The following is a 25,251-nucleotide window of genomic DNA, read 5'->3' on the forward strand; positions in this document are numbered from 1 at the left end:
TTTCTTAAAGCCATGGTATCCTTATTAGTCAAACAGAGATAGCATTTCTACCTTCCTCATGGAATTTTTATGGGGATTGACTGACATGGTTCATGTTCTCAAAAGACAATCATCCTTAGCCTTACCTACTTAAATTAGCCCACTGTGAGCCCACTTCTGCCATGGGCTCTGGGCCTTTACTTTCTTCTGTCCCTTCTGCCTGGCCAGCCTGACTCCCCCTGACTCAATTCTCCTTCCAGAAAGACTTCATCCTTCTGGTATGGTGGACCTGGCCCTCAGCTGGGATCCTGCAACACTGGTGCTCACCCATCAGACCCAGGCCAGCCCTGGGACAGGATGTCAGTCAGAGCTTGTGTCCTAGACTGGACAACCCTATGTGGACACTGGCAGTCTGGAACATCATGAGTTGTCACCTGTTTTTGGAACAAATGTTGGGGTGCCTTGTGTTGGGACTTTTTCATTCCAAAGCAGGCAAATGAGTTGCTCTCAACTCCATCACACCTGACCCCCTCTTGCCACACTGTAATCATTGGTACATAACATCTTAGACCTCCTTTGCTGCCAGGATCCCAGAGTCTTTTGGTGGTTGGAGTTGAAAGTATTTTCTGGAGGTCAATTTGGTTATTGATTGGTGGGTTGGTAGGATGAAGCCTGGCCACTCCCTACAGGCCCACACAGAGCCTGTGCCCCTGACCAATAGGGCAACACCCAGCCCACCGCAGCCCTTCCCCTAGGCTTCAGGGCTCTCCTCTCTCAGAGTCCCATTCACTGGTGTTTCTCTCTCTTCCTGCAGGGAGAGCACCAAATGTCCTCTCTCTGAGGATCTATCTTCCATGCCTGGGAGCTCCATCTTTTGGCAGAAAAGATAGGGGTTACTGACCATGGCCTCTCTTACAGCATCAGACCAAGTGGACGCCCCCTTACTTGAATTTGTGGGAGAAGAGGGGTCTCCCCCTTCTCCTCACCTGGTATCTTGAGCAGGAAGCCCTGCCCCCTCCCCACAAGCTGAACTTGAAGGATACCAAGGTTGGGGCTGGCAGGGCCAAGGGATCATGGCTAGAGGAGTCTGAGGAGTGTGGACAAGCTATGTCCAGTGCCAAAGCCCCTGATTCAGGCTCTGTCCATCCTGCAGCTTCCATGAATAGCCAATGTGATTTGTAAAGGCTCTCTTGATCATGTAAGTTCAAGCGGTTCTTGCTGTTGCCACTAAAATTACATCTGGGTGAACACATGTCTGTAACTCACTGACCTGAGCCATCCTTAGAGGTTCCTTCCTGAGAGGATGGGGTCTAGCCAGGAAGGACAGGGAGCAAGCTGACAGGAGTCACCTGGCCTGCACCTGTCCCCTTGCCTGAAAACAGGGCTCTAATTAGAATCTGAATTATGGAGTTATGGACTTAATGGAGTTATGGAGCACGAGGGACTGGAGTGGCTGGAGAATGTCACTGGACAGGGCCTGGGTGAGGTGTTTCCAGGACATGGGGGCAGAGATGCTTGTGGGGGAGGATGCATGAGGAGGATGTGGGCAGGCTCTTCCCTGCTCTATGGTCATTCCCAGTACCCAGATGGTCTCACTGCTGGCTTGTTCTCTCATGATTTCAGGTCTCATCTATAGACTCTGAGTCCCTCCTTTTTCCAGAGCAAGGTTTCCCCTTAATAAAGAGAGCATAGATAGAGTAGCCTGCAGCCAATCCTCCAAAAATGTTGTTAAAGTGTGTTCTGAAATGGTACTTATAGGACTCAGTCCTAAAGAAACAAAGACTTATGGCACAGACACACTTTTCAGTGTAATTATGAGAGACAGATATGTATAAATGGCTCAATTGTTTAATAGCTGGGACAGCTGAGTAAATGATGTGTGGCCAATGAGGATGCCCAATGGGACAGAAGAAACAGTGCCTCTCCACTGTGGGGATATCAGGTGCAACAAGAGGCCAGCCCTGGAACCTTCCCTGCCCCACCCTGTCATGTGCACATGCACACACACACACACACACACACACACACACTACACTCAATGGGAAAGGCATGAAAGAGAGAACCATGTGTTATGGGTAATTATTTCTTGGTAGAAGGAATGTGCCTTCTTTTCTTCACATTTAAATCATTATTTTATTTTTTTTAAAGATTTTTTATTTATTTATTTGACAGAGAGAGATCACAAGAAGATGGAGAGGCAAGCAGAGAGAGAGAGAGAAAGAGGGAAGCAGGATCTCTGCCGAGCAGAGAACCCGATGCGGGACTCGATCCCAGGACCCTGAGATCATGACCTGAGCCGAAGGCAGCGGCTTAACCCACTGAGCCACCCAGGCGCCCAAATCATTATTTTACTAAATAATCTGGCAAATACCTAAGACTGTTTACTTTAGTACCAGATATATTAGTAATAAATGAGAAGATTTAATATGAGATTTTAATATTTTTATAATATGCATGTTAGAGTAAGATCAACATGGTCTATCTAGGAAAATGAAAGAATTTAAAGGTATCTCATGGACCAGGCATTTCTCTTGTGGTTTTTGCCTTTTGAGGCATCCTTATAAAAGAGAACCCTATCCCAGATAATGAACATAGTTCATTTGGGGGTTTCCCATGATCTTTGTTCTATCAAGAATATTCATTTGCTATAAAAATACTATTTTTATAATAACTTGGGAAAAATTATGAATCACTCTTATGTTATGTAGCCAGACACAGAAGGCCATATTGTAGAATTCCAGGTCCATGAAAAACCGAGATGAGGTAAAGTACCAGAGACAGAGAGAAGAGCAGTAGTTGCAGGGACTGGGGTGAGGGAATGAGCAGGGAGTGATTAGTAGCACTGGTGTCTCTGTGATGGAAAAGTTCTAGAAGTAAATGGTTGTGCAACACTCTGAATGTACCTAACAGCACTTCGATGTACACTTTACAAGGATCAGAATGAAATTTTCACTCAATTTACAGTTTATTTATAGAACAAAATATATCAAGCATTTATATAGGTGTATAAAAAACACAAAAATTACACACAGTGCAATGACAGGGGAGGGGAAGCCATCCTTGGGGCTGCAGCCTGCACAAGCTGTTGCTCGGAGCCTGAGGCTGGTTGCTCCACTGAGGCAGGTGGTGGCTTGAGACCTTCAGCAACCCCAATAGCTGGGGCTGGAGCTGGCTCCTGATCCAAGGCTGTCAGTGTTTGGGTGGCTCTTCCAGCTTCTGACAGTGAATTAAAGCTGTGACTACCACCTGCATTAATCCTGACATGGCAGGTGGTATCACTGCTCTTCCTGACTGGTGATCTCCAGCAACAGGGATGCGTTGGGCAGGCTCTGGCTCTGAAGCTGCAGCCAGTGCCGCAGTGGGAGCTGGGGCGAGTTCCTGAGGTAGTTCAGGACTTTGCTGTGGAGCTGGTACTGTAGCTCCGAGAAGAGAAAGTATCATCAGCGTGATTGACGTCCCATGTGCCTTCTAAATAAAGGAAACTTTCCCCACCACTCAAGAACCAATCTTTGGGAGGTCTCAGTGACTGAAGCCCATGGGAACAGGAATCTGAGAATACTCACTGCTCTCAGCCCAACTGCACTCTATGAAGATTTGCTCAGTGTGGCCCATCCTGTCCCCTCCAACAGGCCCACATCAGTCACCCCCAGTCCTCCTCATCCCCAACCTCTGGCTCCATGGGCTCAAGGTGTTACAGCTGTGAGAGCAGAAGCAGGGCATGGCACTCCAGGTCTGAGCCTGGCATATTGAGCCCCATGTATGCCAGCAGCATATTCAGGCTGGGAAATTCTAGGGGCTGGAAAAAATCTTGGGAATATTGTTCCAGCCATGTGTTCAAGATGGAATAGATGACCCTCGGGACAGACAGGTAGGCAGAGGAATCAGAGGACAGGGCACCCTCCCAAACCAATGTCCTAGGAAACCCCTGTGGTTACATGGTGCCCTAGACCTTCAGCTCCTGAGTATCAGAGACCAGTCCTACTCCTTGTCCACCTGTGATCTGGCAGTCGCCTAACACAGGCCTGGTCACAGACAACAGGCTGGCAAAAAGCCTCTATGAGTGGGATCCCTTGATCAATGGTGGGACCATTTCTGTCCTCTGAGGAGCTGGAAACACTCCTCTGTCTCCTTGCCCACTTGCCACTTAAATTAAACTGCACATGTCCAGGAAGGGCTGGTGTCTGGCCTGTTCATTGTCCTCACTGCACACCCCACTGCTCTGTGAAGATCAACCAAGGAGGGAACAAAGGAACTCTATCTCTAGCCAGGCCTTAAACTTTACATCCTCTGTCTATGCGTTGTCTCATTCACTAGGTATCATGAGTGTGTCTCCTTCCATGGACATTAATCTCCCACAGGATGTGGGAGGTCTGCTCTTGGGTCTCCTGAGCACCCTCTGAGCACCCAGTGTCCAGGTTCCAACAGATTGCTGAGTGTAATGGTTCCCACAGCATCTGTTCTGGGTCCTGGGATTGGGATAGAGATGGGGCTGGGAGGGTGTGGGGGTGGGGAATGACTCTCTTAGGGGCTAAAGCTGTCCTCCAGCTCCCTCTGCACTCCCACAGTGCCCACACCCCACCCACAGCCACCCTGGGACATTTGCCTTTTTCCAGAAGAAATTCTCAGACCTTTACCCTAAAACAGGAATCACAGATGTGTGGCTTGAGGGTCCAAGAGTCCCTCCAATTCATAGTCCCCTCGCTGTCCTGGTGGAGAGGGAAGGCCCTCCTGTATCAGCCAAAGCTCACATTTTCCGCAGCTCCTGGGCTCCGCTGACCTCATCATAGTGGAGAGAATGCACCTATATCTAGAGGGGGTCAGGGGGCATCACATGAAATGTCCTGTGGATGCTACCTCTCATCATGTCCAGTGTCACTGTCTGACCGCTGACTAATCTGGAACCCTGGGGTGCTGTCTGCTCTGTGCAGGGTTCACAGTCAGCTCCTAGAGATGCACCTTGCTGAGTGGGGTTTCCTGAATGCCTGATGAATGATAGGGCCCCAACCAGCCCATCACAGAACCCTGCTCAACAATGGGGACACCCAGGACACAAACCCCAGATCCCCCCCTTGAATGGCAAAATAGCCCAGCTCAAGTTTATAGGGATAGTGAGGGATAAGGCAGAGGCTTCATCATGAGAAGCAGGACAATGATAAATGAGCATGACCACAACCCCCCTAGCAGGCCTTTCCACAGGACCAGGCACCCAGTTGTACTTTCCCTACTCTTCCCCCACTGAGTCCCTATAATAACTCTGCCCCAGTCAGAAGAGAAAACTGAGGCTCAGGAAGTTTGGGGACATTCCCAAGACTCACAACCAGGTGGTGGCTAAATTCTACTGGGCAGTTAGCAGCAGGGTGCTTACCTTGCAACCTTCTGCTTGGGTGGTGGCAAAGGCTCTATATGTTCCCAGGAACATGTAGACATAGCTTAGATCTCTTCCTAGGAAGGCGAGCAACAGGAACTCTATTTGCTTCTCTAGCAGGTTGGCCCAGTTGGTCCACAGGACGCAGGTCTCATTCCTCTTCCTGATTGAGCCATTTTTCCCCTGAGGTGAAACAGAGAAGATAGGAGTCAGTGGGTGTAGCCACCAGGAGGGGTGGGAGTAGAAGTGCAGACCAAACCCCCAATCCCAGGGACTTATGACAAGAGGTGGGACAAGATGGCCCACAGTCGTAAAACAAATAAGGAGACTCAGTGGTTTGTTAGGTTAATTGTAAGACTCTTGGTTTTGGCTCAGGTCATGATCTCAGTCTCCTGAGACTGAGCTCCTCATAGGGCTGTGTACTTAGGGCAAAGTCTGTTTGAGGATTCAGTCTCTCCCTCTGCTTCTCCCCACTCTCCCCCTGCCTCTCTATCAAGTCAGCCAAACAACCAGTCAATCAATAAATCTTTAAGGAAAAAGATAATAGGTTCTTGGCATCCATACAAGGCAATGAAGTAGGTGATGTCTGAACAGGTTAGCATCTCAAGTCAGATTGTGAGTTGAGTATTGATGGCACCTCCCTGCATGAACGGTATCAATCCTGTGATTTCTGACAACATATATCATGCTCAGATCCCACCCCACAATCCCTGCAGGTGTGTATGTGTGTGTGTGCATGTGAGCAAGTGCACTTTCATGTGTGCACACGTGTGTACACCACTGCTCACATTCTGGGGGCCCAGAAGAGGACAGCCCCATCTACAAAGGGATGGGCAATGGCTTCTCAAGATCTTAGGCTTTCCAATTTTCAAAGCAAACCCTAAGGAAGGGATTGGAGCCTTGGCCCTTGAAGGTCAGAATCCACCCTTAGCCCTAGAGACTGCATGTCCTGTGCTGAGAGCTATTACCTCCTTTCCAATGGATATGATGTGGATAGGGGTCCAGTCAGTGGGTTGCCATGACCTGGGCTCCTCCTCAGACCAGAACTTGCTGGAATGCCTCCTGTTTAGGATATCAATGCTCACCCTCACCCCCATACCATTTCCCTGTCTGTAGCCACTTCCTTCAAGACAACCTTTTCCAGAGCCCCCCAGTGAATGGCTAGGTGCAACTGGGGCCCCAACTTTGAGGACATTCCTGATTCAGCTTTCTTACCAGGCTGTGATTCTGGGCAAGGTACTAACCCTTCAAGGGTCTTCACCTTCTCCTCTCAGTGGTTCCCTAAAATCCCATATCCTATTTACACATCTTTAAGTAACCGATCCCCCGGAGTGTGGTGTGGATTCCTTCCATTCCACAGAACACAGAAAAATGATGCAGAAGCCCCTTCTGAGATTTAGTTATAAAAGCTCATTGCCCAGCCCCATGCTGACTCTGACCCACATTCTCTCTCAGATCCTCACACTGAAGTATAAGCCTCTATGTTGAACCATGACACAGACATGTGCACATGGACCAAAAATGAGGGCCAACAACAGACAGAAGAACTCAGGCCTTTTGAAGTGGACTGAATCCTGCCAACACCCCTAAGTGAGCTCAGGTTCTCAGTGAAGCAGGTCCTGCCTTGGTGTTGTCAGCAGCCCCAATATACAGAGAAGATCTGGCAGGAACCCCTAGCAAAGCACTGTTGCATTCCTGATCCTCTGAGACTGAGAGACAGTGTTTGTGGGTTAAGCCACTGAGTGTAGGGTAATGTGGTCACAGAGCACTAGGAGCAGGGTAATGATACTGTCCACCTGCCCAGGCCCTGCCCCTCCTCCCCTTCCTCTCTGCTCCCCTCTTCGGCTTCCTCCAGCCATCCTGGCCTCCTTTATAACCTCCACTCCAGGAATCGCAAATTCTGGCTCCGATCCTCTGCACCATGATGCCCTCTGCCTGGCTAAGTATACTCAGATTTGTGCAGGGATGTCTCCTTCTTTTCCTGCTGCAGGAATTCTCAATGCCACCGCAGCACAGCCTTGTCATACCCCTCACCTGGTGGAGCTCAGGACCCAGTTGTAGTCCCTTGCTCTTTTCCTATGGAGCAATTGATCTTTCCATTCATGTTTTTGTTTCATATTTGTCCATCTTCCCCTCTAGACCCTAAGCCCCTAGAGGGAGAACTTGGTTGGCTGATAAGCACTGGCACCATCTGGGTGCTCAGGGCACAGTGCCTGAAGGAACAGGTGAGAGAATCCAGGCCACCACCAACCAGCTCAATTGTTAGAGCCTAATGGACTTTAGTCATTTGTAAATACTTTGTTTTCTGTTTTGTTTCTTAAGTAAACTCTATGCCTGATGTGGGCCTCAAACTCATGACCCTAACATCAATAGCCACATGCCCTACTAACCGAGGAAGCCAGGTGTCACTTTGGTCATTTTTAAAGGTACTAGACTGGGAGAGAAGAGGCAAGATGGCAGAGAAGTAGGGGACCCCATTTCAACTGGTCCCCTGAATTTAGCTGGATATCTACCAAATCATTCTGAACCCACGAAATCAGCCTGAGATGTAAGAATATGTATCTGGATCTCTACAAACAAAAAAGCACTGCTTATTGTAAAGTAGGAAGAGTGAAGTCATGAATCTGCGGGGAGCTATTGGAAGATAAACAGAAGGGGAAGGGAGCCTCCATAACCTGGTGCCTGGAAAGTGATGTAACACGGGAGTGTGTAACCCTTAGAAATCTGCTCTAGGAAGAAACACCCTCTCTGGAAGGGGCTCTGGAAACAAAAAGTAGAATTCTAGGTAGAACACTGTGGTCTCAGGATATGGGGAGCCACAGAGCCAAAGGGGCTTCCTGGACTGGCAGAGTGCCTGAGTGGTGGAGCCAGGAATCTGATTATGGTCAGCGAGCCCATGCAGTGTCTCTCAGCTCACTTCACCATAAACTACAAGCCTGGCCATTAAAGAATCTCTTTCTCTTGGGTAGCCTGAAAAAATCTAGAACTTGTGCCCGTGATCAGGCAAAATCCTGCAGAGCGGTAGCGGGCAGGAAAGGGCTTTGGAGCAGCAGCACCCAGGCAGGTACCAGGAGCTGCAGGTGCGCACACAAGGTCATGGCCACTCACAGATTTAGATGCACAAAGGGCAGGGACAGGCCCAGGCCCCTGGGATGACCTCTGAGAGAGTCACTGTGGGTGCACACACAGGGGAACATACAGAAATAGACTTTGTCCTGGAGGATTTAGTGAAGAGAGCAGACTGTGATTTCTCTGCTCTGGGCCAGAGGCTTGGCTGCAGTCATTTTTGCTCTGACCCTCAGAAGAGGCAGAGAAAGCCACCAGAGAACAAAAGCTCAAAAAATGGTTTCCACAGGGCCCATTCCCTGTATATATATACACAATTTTTACTTTCCCTGTAATTTTGAGTAGTGTTCTCTAACAAACACTGAAATACACCCAGGAACAACTGAAACAACCTACTTTGTCCACACGGAGATTACAGACCCCCCATCACCCCTTTTTAAATTTTTTTTAATTTGTTAATTTTATACATTTTATTCTTGTGTTTCATTTTGGCTTTTTTTTTGGGGGGGGGGGGGTGGTAGTAGCTTCCAACTACTCCAGACATTCCTAGAGTACATCTTGCTTGAGTCATGGTTGATATTTTGGACTCTGCCCATTCACTCAACAACCCCTAGATAGAATGACTAGGAGGAGGAACTCTCAGCAAAAAAAAGAAAAAGAGACAATGTCATCTGCCACAAACTAATGGATATGGATATAAACAAAATGTCAGAGAAAGAATTTAAGAGAATAATCATGAAGTCAACATCATGGCTTGAAAGAAGCACAAATGACAATATAGAATCTCTAAGGGCAGAAATGAGATCTAATCAGGCTGAACTTTAAAATGCTATGAATGAAATGCAGTCTAAACTGGATACTCTAGCAGCCAGGTTAAGTGAGGCAGAAGAACAAATTAGTGATCTAGAAGACAAGATGATGGAAAAGAGGAAGTGGAGGAAAACAAAGATAGGCTTCTAGTAACACATGAGAAAAGGATTTGCAAAAATTAAGGATGCCATGAAACTTTCCAATGTCAGAATTATTGGAATCCTTGAGGGGCTGGAGAGACATAAAGGGCTAGAAGATATATTTGAGCAAATCATAGCTGAGAACTTCCCTAATCTGGGGAAGGAAAGAAGCATTTGAGTCCAAGAGGCAGCGAGGACCACTCTCAACATCAATAAAAACAGATCAACACCCCGACATATAATAGTGAAGCTTGCAAGTGTTACAATCAAGGAAAAAATCCTGAAACTTAAAAATGGAGGAAGGAATATCAGAATAACATTAGACCTATCCACAGAAACCTGGCAAACCAGAAAGGGCTGGCAAGACATACTCAGCATACTAAATGAAAAGAACATGCAGCCAAAAATACTTTATCCAGCAAGGCTGTCATTCACAATGGATGGAAAGATAAACAACTTTCAGGACAAGGATAAACAGAAAGAATATGTGACCACTAAGCCAGGCCTGCAAGAAATATCAACAGGGATTCTGTAAGTGAAGAAAGACCCCAAGAGTCACATAGACCAGAAAGAAACAGAAAAATCTATAGAAACAGGGACTTTGAAGACAATACAATGGCACTAAATTCATATCTTTCGATAGTTGCTCTAAATGCACATGAGCTAGCTCCCATCAAAAGAAACAGGATTGCAGATCGGATTAAAAAAAAAAAAAGACCCATCCATATGCTGTCTTCAAGAGACTCGTTTTGAACCTAAAGACAGCTTCAGATTGAAAGCGAGGAACTAGAGAACCATCTACTGCACTAATGGACTTCAAAAGAATGCTGGGGTAGCAATCCTTCTATCAGACAAGTTAGATTTTAAACCAAAGACCATAATAAGAGTCATAGAGGGACACTATACCATACTCAAATGGTCTATCCAACGAGAAGATCTAACAATTGTAAATACATAAGCCCCCAATGTGGGAACAGCCAATTATATAAGCCAGTTAATAACCAAAATAAAGAAATATATTGATAATAATACATTAATAGTGGAAGAGCTCAACACTCCATTCTCAGCAATGGAAAGATCATCTAAGCAGAAGATCAACAGAGAAACAAGAGTTTTGAGTGACACATTGGACCAGGTGAATTTTGTAGATATATACAGAACATTCCTAAACATTCCTAAAACAACAGAATACTCATTCTTCTTGAGCACACACATGGAAATTTCTCCAGAATAGACCACATACGAGGTCACAAATCAGTTCTCAATGGATACCAATAGATTGAGATTATTCCCTGCATGTTATCAGACCACAACACTTTGAAACCGGAACTCAATTACAAGAAAAAAATTGGGAGGAATTCAAACACTTGGAAGTTAAAGAGCATCCTGCTAAAGAATTGGGTCAATCAAGATATTAAAGAAGAACTTAAACAATTCTTTGAAACTAATGAGAATCAAAACACATTGGTCCAGAAACTGTGGGGTCCTGCAAGGGCGGTCCTAAGGGGGTAATACCTACCCATCCAAGCCACTCTCAAAAATGTAGAAATATCCCAAATGTGCACATTAACCTTACACCTAAAGGACCTGGAGAAGAAAGCAAATAAAGCCTCAACCAAGCAGGAGAAGAGAAATAATAAAAATTAAAGCAAAGATCAATGAAATGCAAACCAGTGAAACAGTAGAACAGATCAATGAAACTAGAAGTTGGTTCTTTGAAAGAATTAATAAGATCAATAAACTTCTGGCCAGACTTATCCAAAAGAAAAGGGGAAAGACCTGAATTAATAAAATTATGAACGAAAGGGAAGAGATCATAACTAATACCAAAGAAATAGAAACAATTACCGAAATTATTACCAATAATTATATGCCAACAAATTAAGCAACCTGGAAGAAATGGATGCCTTCCTGGAAGCTTATAAACTACCAAGACTGAAACACAAAGAAATAAACAACCTGAATAGACCAATAACCAGTAACAAAACTGAAACAAAATGAACTACTAGAACTTCATTAAAATAAAACAAAACCTCCCAAAAAAGCAAGAATCCAGGGCCAGATGGCTTCTCAAACATTTAAAGAAGAAATATTACCTATTCTACCAAACAATTTAAAGAATTCTACCAAACATTTAAAGAAGAAATAATAACTATTCTACTGAAGGTATTTCAAACATAGAAATAGAAGGAAAACCTCCAAACTCGTTCTATGAGGCCAGCATTACCTAGATCCCAATCTAAGGATCTAGATGTTAAGACCCCATCAAAAAGGAGAATTACAGACCAAAATACTCAACAAGATCCTAGCCAATAGGACCCAACAGTACATTAAAATGATTTTCTACCATGACCAAGTGGGATTTATTCCTGGGATGCAAGGGTGATTCAACATTCAGAAGCCAATCAACATGATAAAGCACATTAACAAAAGAAAAAACAAGAAACATATGATCCTCTAAATTGATGCAGAAAAAGCATTCAACAAAATACGACATCCTTTCTTGATTAAAACTCTTCATAGTATAGGGATAGAGGGAACATACCTCAATACCATAAAAGCCATCTATGAAAAGCCCACAGTGAATATTATTCTCAATGGGGAAAAACTGAGAGCTTTTCCCTTAAGGTCAGCAACACAACAGGGATGCCCACTCTCAGCATTATAGTTCAACATAGTACTAGAAGTCCTAGCCTCAGCAATCAGACAACCACCACCAATAATAATAATAATAATAATAGGCATTAAAATTGACAAAGAAGAAGTCAAACCCTCTCTCTTTGCAGATGACATGATACTTAATTTGGAAAACCCAAAAGACTCCACCCACAACTTACTAAAACTCATACAGCAATTCAGCAATGTGGCAGGATACAAAATCAATTCACAGAAATCAGCTGAATTTCTATACACTAACAATGTGACTGAAGAAAGAGAAATTAAGGACTTGATCCCAAGTACATTAGCACCAATCCCATTTACATTTATGATCCCATTTACAATGGCACCAAAAACCATAAGATACCTAGGAATAAACCTAACCAAAGAGTTAAAGGATCTGTACTCTAAAAACTACAGAACATTGATGAAAGAAATTGAGGAAGACACAAAGAGATGGAAAAACATTCCATTCTCATGGATTGGAAGAATAACCATTGTTAAAATGTCTATGCTGCCCAGAGCAATCTACACATTCAAAGAAATCCCTATCAAAATACATTGACATTTTTCACAGAGCTGTTGACATTTTCCACAGAGCTGGAACAAATAATCTTAAAATTTGTATGGAACCAGAAATGACCCTGAATCATGAGGGGAAGATTGAAAAAGAAAACCAAAGCTGGGAGCATCACAATGCCTGACTTTAAGCTATATTTCAAAGTTGCAAACATCAAAACAGCATGGTATTGGCACAAAAACAGACACATAGATAAATGGATCTCAACTCTATCGTCAACTAATCTCTGACAAAGCGGGAAAGAATACCCAATGGAAAAAAGACAGTCTCTTCAATAAATGGTGCTGGGGAAATTGGACAGCCACCTTCAGAAGAATGAAACTGGACCATTCTCTTACACCATACTCACAGATAAACTCAAAATGGATGAAAGAAGAAGGAAAAAAAATGGATGAAAGACTTAAATGTGAGGGAGAAATCTATCAAAACCTTAGAGAAGAACATGGGCAGTAACCTCTTCAACATTGACCTCAGTAACTTCTTTCAAGACACATCTCTAAAGGCAAGGAAAATAAAAGCAAAAATGAACTACTGAAACTTCATTAAGATAAAAATCTCCTGCACAGCTAAGGAAACAGTCAATAAAACTAAGAGGCAACCCACGGAATGAGAGAATATATTTTCAAATCACATACAGGGCTGGTATCCAAGATCTGTAAAGAACTTATCAAATTCAACACCCAGAAAACAAATAATCCAGTCAAGAAATGGGCAGAGGACATGAACAGACACTTCTCCAAAGAAGACATACAAATGGCTAACAGACACATGAAAAAATGTTCATCATCATTAGCCACCAGGGAAATACAAATCAAAACCACAATGAGATACTACCTTCCACCAGTTAGAATGGCAAAAATTAACAAGACAGGCAACAATAAATGCTGGCAAGGATGTGGAGATGGGGGAACCCTCTTACACTGTTGTGGGAATGCAAGCTGGTACAGCCATTCTGAAAAACAATACGGAGGTTCCTCAAGATGTTATAAATAGAGCTACTCTACAACCCTGCAATTGCACTACTGGGTACTTACCCCAAAGATACAGATGTAGTGAAAGGAAGAGGCACCTGCCCCCCAATGTTCATAGCAGCAACGTCCACAATAGCCAAAGTATGGAAGAACCTGAGATGTCTTTCAACAGATAATGGATAAAGAAGATGTGGTTCACCTATACAATGGAATATTACTCAGCCATCAGCAAAGATGAATACCTCTCATTTGCATTGACATGGATGGAACAGAGGGTAATATCCTAAGTGAAATAAGTCAAGCAGAGAAAGACAATTATCATATATTTCATTCACATGTGTAACAAAAAGAATTGTACAGAGGACCATAGGAGAAGGAACTACTACCTACTACCTACATTCCCTGAGAGAAATCACAAAGTCAGAATAAGTGTTTTCTGTGTTTCTGAAGCAACTTTTTTAGGGGTAGGGATGGGGCAATAATAGTATAAACACTGAAATGTATCATTTTCAGTTACAAGAACTAATATTTTCTCTACAAACTAGTTAGCTTACTTCAAGAAACCATTACATCAAAAGCACAATTATTTTAAGTAAAAAGTTCTGTCAAGTGATTGATATAAAAAGGAATTTTAGAACTGAAATAGTAGCAAGAGAAACATATATAAAGCTTTAAATTACATTAAAAAAATAATCAATTTAAATATTTTTATGCCTTTGCTTATGAAAATCAATCTGCCTTCACTGGAGGTATTAAAAGGCAGAAAACTAAGGATTCTAGTCTGACTTCGCCTCTTAATTAGCCATAAATTTGGGCAAATTTCCTACTTTCTCAGATCTCCTTTTCCATGTAAGCCAGGGACTAGCCAGAAAATGAAGAATTTGATGATTACAAAGGCCTTCCTGATAACACAGTCTAGCCCTGTCATTTTAATAATGTGGAAACAGAGGCCTAGAGATTTTAAAGAACTATCTTAAATTCACACAGGCACAAAACTAAACCTAATGTCCAAATCCAGTATTTATGCCATGATACTGCTGTAAGTTTAGGAAAGTAGTTATTCTTTTTATGTAAGGATGGGTACTGATCCATTTCAACAATAAAATAATGAAAATGAAAGCTCTTATCGTCTGGTCCTTTTGGGATCAGTAAATAGGCTGTCCAAATTGCTGGCCAGGTAAAATATAAACCCAGGATTTTCTCTATGCACTGTGTGCTGTAATAACCAAGTTAATTATTATACAGAAATTATATTTTTAGCATTCCTGCTAAATTTGGGGTTTCACAGAAATATTAAATGTGAAAAGACTCATAGACTCCACTCCACACTTATCAGATCTAACTTTATTTAAAATAACTCTTGAAATTTCTACTGGTTCTTCAAGAATTCTAGCTTTAAAAACCAAGATCAATATTATAATACTAAGAAAAATATCAATGAGTACAGTTTTAAAATAGTAGGATATGCAACTTTTCATTCTATAACCTGTTAAACCAACACATGGAACTGATACTATTCTAAGAATATAGATAATATATTTCTACCTGCATCAATTACTATACTTTAGTTTAGATATTCTTTTTTTTTAAGATTTTATTTATTTATTTGACACAGAGAGATCACAAGTAGGCAGAGAGGCAGGCAGAGAGAGAGGGAGAAGCAGGCTCCCTGCCAAGCAGAGAGCCCGATGCGGGGCTCGATCCCAGGACCCTGAGACTCGATCCCAGGACCCTGAGACCATGACCCGGGCCGAAGGCAGAGGCTTAACCCACTGAGCCACCCAGGCGCCCCTGTTTAGATATTCTTTTAAAAAGTCCAAATATTTTGACATTGAGATGAATAGCCACTTTGAAGAATGACTAAGCTTATCCTATCCTAGCAAGAGATCCTATCAAAGCCAAGCTGACTAAAAAGTCTTACTATTCATGGAGAATATATAATGAAGACCCCAAAGAAAAGGAAATCTAAGAAAATAAAATTTTGATAGTATTTCCTCACTTTGTTTTTCTTTTAGTTATTATGATCAAAGATATCTGATCATAATTTACATATTTAAAAGTTTACATGAAAATATTTAAAAGAACTTTAATATAGCATCAACCTGCACAGGAAGAAAGATTAAAATGGTGGAACAGGGGCGCCTGGGTGGCTCAGTGGGTTAAGCCGCTGCCTTCGGCTCAGGTCATGATCCCAAGTCCTGGGTTCGAGCCCCACATCGGGCTTTCTGCTCAGTGGGGAGCCTGCTTCCTCCTCTCTCTCTCTGCCTGCCTCTCTGCTTACTTGTGATTTCTCTCTGTCAAATAAATAAATAAAATCTTTAAAAAAAAATAAATAAATAAAATGGTGGAACAACAAATACAAAGGAAATACCACCCCCATACCATCACCATTTAAAACTTTAAATGGTAAATTGTGAGGGATCTAAGTATGTTTTACCAAGTCAAGCAATCAGCTAATTGTGCTGACTGATTATTATCAGCAATGCAGTCATATCTATCTGCTTCTCACTACATCCCTTAGGGTAGAAATTATTATGCCTGCATTACAGGCTCAGAGAGTATATGTACCCATCCAAGGTTGCATGCTTTGTAACTGTAAGATTTAGGACAAAACCAGAATTCTGCAGAGGGGGATCAGGAGTAAAAGCATAGTAACAATAAGGGAGACAGTACTTCCTAAGACAGCTAGTAGACTCAATGAAATGGCTGCTTTATGTACTATGGTTGAGATAAAATATTTGGAAAGATTCAGTGCAGTTTAATTTTATAGGCTCTAAATACTAGCTCAGAAGGCTAATTTTTCTTCAACATATAGTGAGAAACACCCAGGGATTTAATAGGGTGCAAGATGGAAAAAAAAGAATTAAACCTGCAGGAGGAAAAAAAATAACATTTATGGAGGTCCCACTAGCATAGTTCCATGTAATTCATAATGTAGTGGGTTAAAGCCCCTACCTTTGGCTCAGGTCATGGTCTCAAGGTCCTGGAATTGAGCCCCACTTCAGGCTCTCTGTTCAGCAGGGAGCATGCTTCCCCCTCTCTCTCTGCCTGCCTCTCTGCCTCCTTGTGATCTCTCTCTGTGTTTCAAAATAAATTAAAATCTTTAAAAAAAAAAAAAGCTAGAGAGATGAGACGCAAGGTATGCAAAAAATAAGTCAATAAACATGGAGAAAAAGAAAGCTAATATTGAATACAAACAGAAACAGTGGATCAAATTATACTTTAAATGATTAATATAACCACTCTGAAGAAAACTTCTGATTATTTTTAATATATACCCTTGGCCTGGGGGGGGGGGGAGAAAAAGAAATAAAAAATTCCAAAGAAATCTTGAATCCTACTTAACAGGTTTGGTTTTTGGAATGGTAAGTAAAGTCTTAATCTATTCTGTGTATTTTAGGATTAAGCAAATAAGTACATATGCTGAAGTTGTTGGGAACTAGGTTCTCAATGTGGTAAAACAGAGATGCAATATGGAAAAAGGAAATTAGAAAGTCAGAAAGGAAAGTAGAAGCCTGTGGTATCAAATGTGAAGTAAAAGAAACATGATGACTGCATGATTAAAATTACACAAAGGCAACTTCATATTGAAATTGCTTATTTTCTCCCAGCTCTGGGTGCTGGAAAAAAAAACAAAAACAAAAACAAAACAAAACAAAACAAAAAACAGAAACAGTGATACTCCAACAGCAATGGGCATAACTGGTTCCAAGATCTTGGTTTCTAATCATCATTTCCCACTAAAAGGCATCAAGATGATTTCAATAAATGGTTGCTGCCAGGGAGGGATAGAAAAAGTACAACATTAGCCTGGAACATCTGATAAAGCTAGAAAGTAAAAATACCCTCAAAAAAAAAAAAAATGATGGGGAAAAAAATCAAAGGTCACAGGAACCACTCTGAAAAGGCTGCCACAGAGCAAGTTGGGAACAATTTGAACATCAGTATGAATTACAGTATACATGTCATATACACAGTTTATATACTACATATACAAAGAAACCATATTATAAGCCACAAACACACTTTCTCACACATAAAATATAAACTGATGAGTATAGTTGATAATAAGTAGAGGAGGTGGGAAAGTTCATTTTTAAAGGATAATTGTTGTACCCGAGTTTTCGTGTCCAAGAGACCACCAAGGAGCCAACACTGATGCAATCACACGAGGGTTTATTTAACAAGCTTAAGCTTGGGCCCAAGTATACCCGACACAGCGGAGTAGGGACTTGGACCCCGAGCTTAGTTAAGGCAGGGGTATTTATGGGTTCCTGTTACTAAAGCAGGGTGGGGTTCCTTAGAACTAAAGTAAAGTAGGGGAAAGTTCAGCCCTTGGGCACAGGGGTCTGAGATGGCTGCCAGATCTAAGATGGCTGTACTTATGCTAAGGCTAAACCTGAGGTGGGATGGCCTTAATTTTCTCAGCCTCCACATTTCCCCCTTTCAGAGGAACCTAAGGAAGGACCCAATCATGGGTCCAGGCTGGTCTCAGCAACAAGGTCCGGTGGTTGGTATTGCTGTCTGAGTACCGTGAGCTGAACTGTACGGTCTCTGTCTTTGACAAAAGATACTAATCTATTGATAATGTAGGGCCCGCAGGTAAGGAGGAGAAGGAGGATAATGAGGGTTACTTTTTACTCCCCGCACTGGTGTAAGAAGAGGGCATAGTATAAGTAACATTAGTGGGGTACGTGAGAGCGACGCAGTCTCAGCTTTAGGGATTGTCCTTGTCTGGCTGGCTCTTTCATTCTGGAACAAAGTCCTTGAGAATGGCGAGTGGGTCAGCTGGCTGGATGTGGGTGTAGTGGACCCAGGGAGAGATCCCATTGACCTTGAGAGCAGTGGGAGTGGTCAGGATCACGATGTAGGGTCCCTTCCAGCGAGGCTCCAAAGTTTTCCACTTGGTGGCAGTGCATCTAAACCAAGTCCCCGGGTTGGTAAGGATGTGGTTCCAGCTGTCTCTGTCTCAGTGTGGGCAGTTAGGATCTCTGCGTGGGCTAGACAGACTGTAATGCCTGCAGTGACTAGAGTACAGACTGATCAGTCATTGTTAAGGAGGAGGGCCTGATACCCCGTCACTCCAGTGTTTGTCCCACCAGTCTGGTGGAGTCCGGAGAAGGCCCTCGATAGCTTGAGTGGTGGTCAAGATGAGATTTTTGATCCAAAGTCAGTTTACTTGCATCCTTGACCAGGAGCGCCGTGGCAGCAATTATGTGGAGGCAAGGGGGAACCCAGCTGCTACTGGATCTAGTTTCTTGCTAAGATAGACTACTGGCCTTTGCCAAGGCCCCAGAGTCTGAGTCACAACTCCTTTGGCCACCCCTGCCTCTTTATCCACATACAAATGGGAGGGCTTGCTAACATCTGGGATGGCCAATGCTGGGTCACTCAGTAAGGCTGTTTGTAATTCCCAAAATGCTCCTTATATCTGGGGCTGACTGACTAAAAGCAAGATTGTCTAAACGAGCTATTGTGCAACTTGTCTGAAGTTTACCTCAAGTTGTCTAGTTTAGGTAAACAAGCATTTAAAAACAATTAAATCTAGAATTTAACATCCATAAAGGTGTGTTATTAAAACATAATTTTTTCTCTCTAGAATAACCCTCACTTCCAGAAGTAGTCAAATCAAGACTAATTTATTTGAAAAACAAGTCCAGTTTTAACAAACCTGGCCTAATTTTTTTACATAAGCTCAGCAAAAACAATGAATAATTATATAGATCTTTTAGAATCTGCTTTGCTGGAACTTCTTACAAGGAATCTCTAGGTTGAACTTTTAGTAGCCTCTCTAGGCCAGAAGCCAAGCCTCGTAGTTGTCATCAGTCATGCCTGCAAGACCTGTCGATTTGGGTGAATTCCTCTCCCTGAGGTTCCCAAAGTATCCTGCCAGGGAGTGACATTCTTTACTCACCTGGTGAGGCTGCTGGGAACTCTGTAAGCAAGGTATCAGGCCAACAGTTCCAAAGGGCTTTATGGCTCCAGGTTTTACAAAGTCAACCTTAGTTCCTTTAAACTGTCTGGTCATATTGGAGTCTTTTCAAATATGACATTCCAGTCAAAGCCTTGGTAAAATAACCAGTTTCCAATGGTGTCCTGTTACAAGAACAGATTCTTATTGAACTTATGCAGATGACGGATTGCCAAGGAAGAAAGAATACTTATTGAGCCCTTGTGGTTTCAGAGGGTTCAGATAGAGAAAAGTTGAATGCCTTGATTCATTTACAAATGAGTACTTTTACATCTCTGTAAGTTATAGATAACTTAAGAAAAAGTTTCCCTAGTCTAGAGGAGTAAACATTACAGAACCAGTAATGTTTAAAACATTAAGAGACACAACATTACAACCTTTCAGTTCATCTAGTCCCATGTTACTAATTCTGGTTTAGTCCAAATGTAGCCCTTACTTCTGTAAATTTTTACCCATTTCAGTTCCCAGGATTTTAACATATCAAAAACCTGTATTTGTCCTGAAAGTCTTCCCATATGAATTTCCTTTAAGGTGGAATTCATCTTACAAGAGAATTAAAACAATTACAAATGACAAAAACTCAGAATAGATATGGTTAAATATCAAGTGATGACCCTCATCAAAACATTAAACTCTAGGAAATGTATAGGACCTCTAGAGTAGTTACAAAATGTAACCCAAGGTTTATCATTGGTTTAGCAGTACTCCCTGGGTAACTTAGCATATCAAGAAAAAAACAGTATGAGTCAAAGAGATCTCATTTACAACTCTGGGCAGGCAAAGGGAAAACATTTACATTTCAATTAACCTAAGAAAACTTTGTCCTTTTAAACAGAGAGAAAACCAGCTTTTCTATACCAGTGTCTTTTCTCTTTTTTTATTTTTGAGCATGCAGTCTTAAGAGTTTTCTGGGTCCGCCCCCCACCCCCCGCCATCGTGAATGATGTCGCAGACAAAGGGAAGGGGATCTTTCAGATGCTGTCCTGCTCGCGTCCTTCTCGGGAACTTAGGAGCGTCTTAGCTAAGGTCTGTCCATATAAACCCCGGACCAAGCTACTCCGTGGAGTAGATGACCGTTATGCCATATGACACCCCGCGAGACTCAGAGTGCAGCCCACTCAGACTCCGTAGCCAAAGCGGTGGAGTCATAAAGACACATTCACACAGTCAGGCACTCTTCAGATTCAAACAGGTTGGACACCACCACCACTACCACGACCACCACCACCCCCCGGTCTCCCCTTCCATTCTTTAGGAATGGATCTAGCTCAGACAGTGGCCCTGGGTCTGTTTTTCTTTCTTTCTTATTCAAACAGGATCAGGCATCTGGTCATTTGTTTTACATATCTCCTACTTTTTAGATACAGAGTTGCTTTTCTCATTTCCATCAGTCTTAGTTACACTTAGCAGAATTTTGTACTTTTAGAAATACCTTAACCTCTACTGAAGACTAAATATAAACCAATTGTGAACTGTTACAACAGAATTCAGTTAAGCACAAAAGATGTTTACCAACAGATTTCAAAAGCATAAACCTAGTCTCAGCAACCAGCGCTCTAGCATTTTATCCCATTTGGTTTAAAGTTTCAGGTTAGCAAAGATTTTGAAAGCTACTTTAACAATTACCCATTAAAACTTTGAGACAGGGATGCCTGGGTGGCTCAGTGGGTTAAATCCTCTACCTTTGGCTCAGGTCATGATCCCACAGTCCTGGGATCGAGCCCCGCATTGGGCTCTCTGCTCCGCAGGGAGCCTGCTTCCTCCCCTCTCTCTCTCTCTGCCTGCCCCTCTGCCTGCTTGTGATCTCTCTCTCTCTGTCAAATAAATAAAATCTTTAAAAAAAAAAAAAAAACTTTGAGACAGACAATTAACCATCAGTTTAGTCATCTCTTTTCTAATAGATTTAACACAGATTTTAACAAATAACATGAGCTTATTTGACCTGAAGTAAAAATTTTGAAGTTTCACATTTACTATTGTTAACTCAAAAGACATGTTCATCCTAATTAATCCAACAAACTTAACTTAGTTCAAATACTGATTTACGTTCCACCTGGGCCCACTCCGTTTCGAATGTTTATCTGCGACCCAGGTGGGAAGATCCGGAGTGGGGGTGTTAGGTCCAGGGGGCGCTCTTTTTGTTTCCCGACAGTGAAGAACAGAACAAAGTGCCACCAGAAGGCAGAGAAAGGGTTCCCAGTTCTAAGGCTCATAAGCTCCAAGAGAGGAGCCCATGCCATGCTTTCCCACCAGCAAGGAGGAGGGGCTAGGCAGTCCACGTCTGGCCAGAGAAGGCAAGGAATGTCCCCAAAACAAAGTTTGTTTCAGCAGCTGTTTGGTAATATTCCTTAAAGTCTGTCTTGAGTTAGACTAACCCCAGTTGGCTCCAGTTATAGGCCTTAACACACGAAATGAGTGAGGGGGAAGTCCCACATCTATTAGGAGGAACGGAGAGATGAAAGTCAGAGTCCCATTACTCTCTGCTTGCCCCATTCCTTCAAACACAACAGCACAGCACAGCAGACAACAAAAGACAGGACAAATACAACCACAGGCCCAGCGGTCTTCACCCAGATCTTGCTGCTGGTGGGAATTTTCTCCGTCCCCTGCAAACAGAATGAACGACAGAACAGACAACAAAAAGACAAAACAAAGACAACCATAGGCCCAACGGTTCAGAACCAGAGGTGACCACCTAGGGGGACTTGAACCCCCCAACTCTCTAGGGGGACTCGAACCCCCTGACAGTGACCGCCTAGGGGGACTCGAACCCCCCGACCATCTAGGGGGACTTGAACCCCCTGGCGATCTACCAGAGGAGAGAAGTGGCGTCCCCGCATCCTCTCCAGCCCTAGGGAGCAGATAGAGTCCAGCTTCACCCCGGTGGGCTATACCCGGAGCTCCGCAACCAGATAGACAGAACCAGACCCAGCGGCCCTCACCCAGAACCTGCCACTGGCAGGGGATCGCAGCCCCCTACAGACGCTCTCTGGGATGAGCTATAGATGCTTGCCAGGACAAGCCACAGAAGAGAACTAGACCCAGCGGCCCTCACCCAGAGCCTACTGCTGGCGGGGGATCCTGGTCCCCTCCAGACGCTCGCCAGGACAAGAAAGAATCCCCAGATCTTACCTCTTACCTCTGAAGGCTTTTCCCAGAAATTCTGATGCTGGCTCAGTTCTCGTCGTTTAATCCTGGCGAGCCCCCATATGTTATGCCCGAATAATGGATGCGTGATTAAAGGAGCGAGACTGATACAAAGCGAAGGTCAAGCAAAGCTTTATTTCACGTCAAGAATCAAGAATCAAACTGGCCGGCCAGGGCTGCACCTCTTACAGAGAGGGAGACCCCGCTCGCCTTCATGGACTGGCTTTTAAGGGCAAAGGCCATGCGGTTGGGCCTGGCCATGCAACAAATTGAGTGGCCAATGAAACTGCAACACGCGGAGAAAACCTCCCCCCCCCCCCCCCCCGCACAGTGTTGCTAGGTGACCAATTGAATTACAATTCCACCTTGGTTAAGATTGGCGCCCAAAAGGCTCCCAAGGGGCGGGGCCCATACTCCTTGGTAGCAAGGGAGACAGCATGCAACCCCCCACTGATCGGATGTCTCCACCTGGCCTGACCCATCCACATATCTGTGCCCCATCACCTGAGGCTGGTTTCCCAGAGTTGTAGGTCGCCTCAGGGAAGGGGAGCAGGGACAGTCCAAGGGTTAAACAACAAAGTTATTGCTCAACCTCAATGGAAGCCTCTGGCTAAAATAAAAATATAAAATAGGTCCTTACAATGACCCTTGTCAAAACATTAAAACTTTAGGAAATGTATAGAAACTCTAGAGTAGTTATAGCATTTACCCAAATGTAACCCAAGGTTTATCATTTGTTTAGCAGTACTCCCTGAGTAACTTAGCATATCAAGGAAAAGCCTTATGAGTCAAAGAGATCTCATTTACAATTTGGGGCAGGCGAAGAGAAAACCATTTACATTTTCTTAACAGCAGATCAATTAATCTAAGAAAACTCTGTCCTTTTAAACAGAGAGAATTTCAGTCTTATACCAATGTACCTTTGGCTCAGTGGGTTAAAGCCTCTGCCTTCAGCTCAGGTCGGGATCCCAGGGTCCTGGAATCAAGCCCCGCATCTGCTCAGCAGGGAGCCTGCATCTCTTCCGCTCTCTCTGCCTACTTGTGAGCTCTGTCTTTCAAATTAAATTAAAAAAAAAAAAACTAAAACCCATTCATTTCAATCTTAGTCCATCCTGTCCATCCTAAATTCCATTCCAAAGATTTCCCTTCATAAATCTTCTACAACTTTTCTTTGCATTCAGGCTTTGTCCCTAGTCATTTCCTTCCAAACAACCATCTCATTTAGGACAAAATTACCTTCTTTTACTTTCAACAAAATGTACTCCCATTCCTTAAAACTTTCTTATATATCTTCTACTTTCCTACATAGAGTTGCTTCCTTTATTTCCATCAGTCTTACAGTTAGCAGAATTTTGTACTCTTAGAAACACCTTGGTCATTAACAATTATCAGCTATTACCAATTGTGAATGGTTATAACAGAATTCTTTAGATGCCAATTTATGAATCCGTTAAGTACAAACCATGCTTACTAACAGAATAAGAAAATATTCTTATTTTCTTTGCTGGAAGAAGTCAAAAGCACAAACCAATGTTCATAAATCAATGGCTTAGCATTTTATCCTCTTTGGAAAAGACATAAATGTCCAACAAATTTAATTCCATTTGTCATCCAAGCAAAACTTTAAGCTTTCAGGTTACCAAAGACGTTGAAAGCTATCTCAGCAATTACCCCCAACCTCCCATCCCCCGCCCCTTCAAAACCCTCAGATTGTTTTTCAGAGTCCATAGTCTCTCATGGTTCACCTCCCCTCCCAATTTCCCTCAACTCCCTTCTCCTCTCTAACTCCCCTTGTCCTCCATGCTATTTGTAATGCTCCACAAATAAGTGAAACCATATGATAATTGACTCTCTCTGCTTGACTTATTTCACTCAGCATAATCTCTTCCACTCCCATCCATGTTGCTACAAAAGTTGGGTATTCATCCTTTCTGATGGAGGCATAATACTCCATAGTGTATATGGACCACATCTTCCTTATCCATTCATCCGTTGAAGGGCATCTTGGTTCTTTCCACAGTTTGGCAACCGTGGCCATTGCTGCTATAAATATTGGGGTACAGATGGCCCTTCTTTTCTGTATCTTTGGGGTAAATACCCAGTAGTGCAATTGCAGGGTCATAGGGAAGCTCTATTTTTAATTTCTTGAGGAATCTCCACACTGTTCTCCAAAGTGGCTGCACCAACTTAAATTCCCACCAACAGTGTAAGAGGGTTCCCCTTTCTCCACATCCCCTCCAACACATGTTGTTTCCTGTCTTGCTAATTTTGGCCATTCTAACTGGTATAAGGTGGTATCTCAATGTGGTTTTAATTTGAATCTCCCAGATGGCTAGTGATGATGAACATTTTTTCATGTGTCTGAAAGCCATTTGTATGTCTTCATTGGAGAAATGTCTGTTCATATATTCTGCCCATTTTTTGATATGATTGTCTGTTTTGTGTGTGTTGAGTTTGAGGAGTTCTTTATAGATCCTGGATATCAACCTTTTGTCTGTACTGTCATTTGCAAATATCTTCTCCCATTCCGTGGGTTGCCTCTTTGTTTTCTTGACTGTTTCCTT

The 25,251-nt window shown here is 43.1% G+C and overlaps 1 long non-coding RNA gene across 2 annotated transcripts in view; it reads right to left on the minus strand.

Moving 5' to 3' along the window:
* Positions 1-2,972: 2,972 nt before the first annotated feature.
* LOC125096131 (uncharacterized) overlaps positions 2,973-25,251 on the minus strand; it is a 56,808-nt gene continuing 34,529 nt past the window's right edge. For both annotated transcript variants that reach the window (XR_007126076.1, XR_007126075.1), the window contains 2 exons: positions 5,345-5,527; positions 2,973-4,786 (listed from right to left, as the gene is read on the minus strand). This is a non-coding gene — a long non-coding RNA (uncharacterized LOC125096131). The remainder of the gene's footprint in view (positions 4,787-5,344; positions 5,528-25,251) is intronic.

This window comes from Lutra lutra, chromosome 3 (genome assembly GCF_902655055.1).
Source record: "Lutra lutra chromosome 3, mLutLut1.2, whole genome shotgun sequence".
In the NCBI taxonomy this organism is placed as follows: Eukaryota; Metazoa; Chordata; class Mammalia; order Carnivora; family Mustelidae; genus Lutra; species Lutra lutra.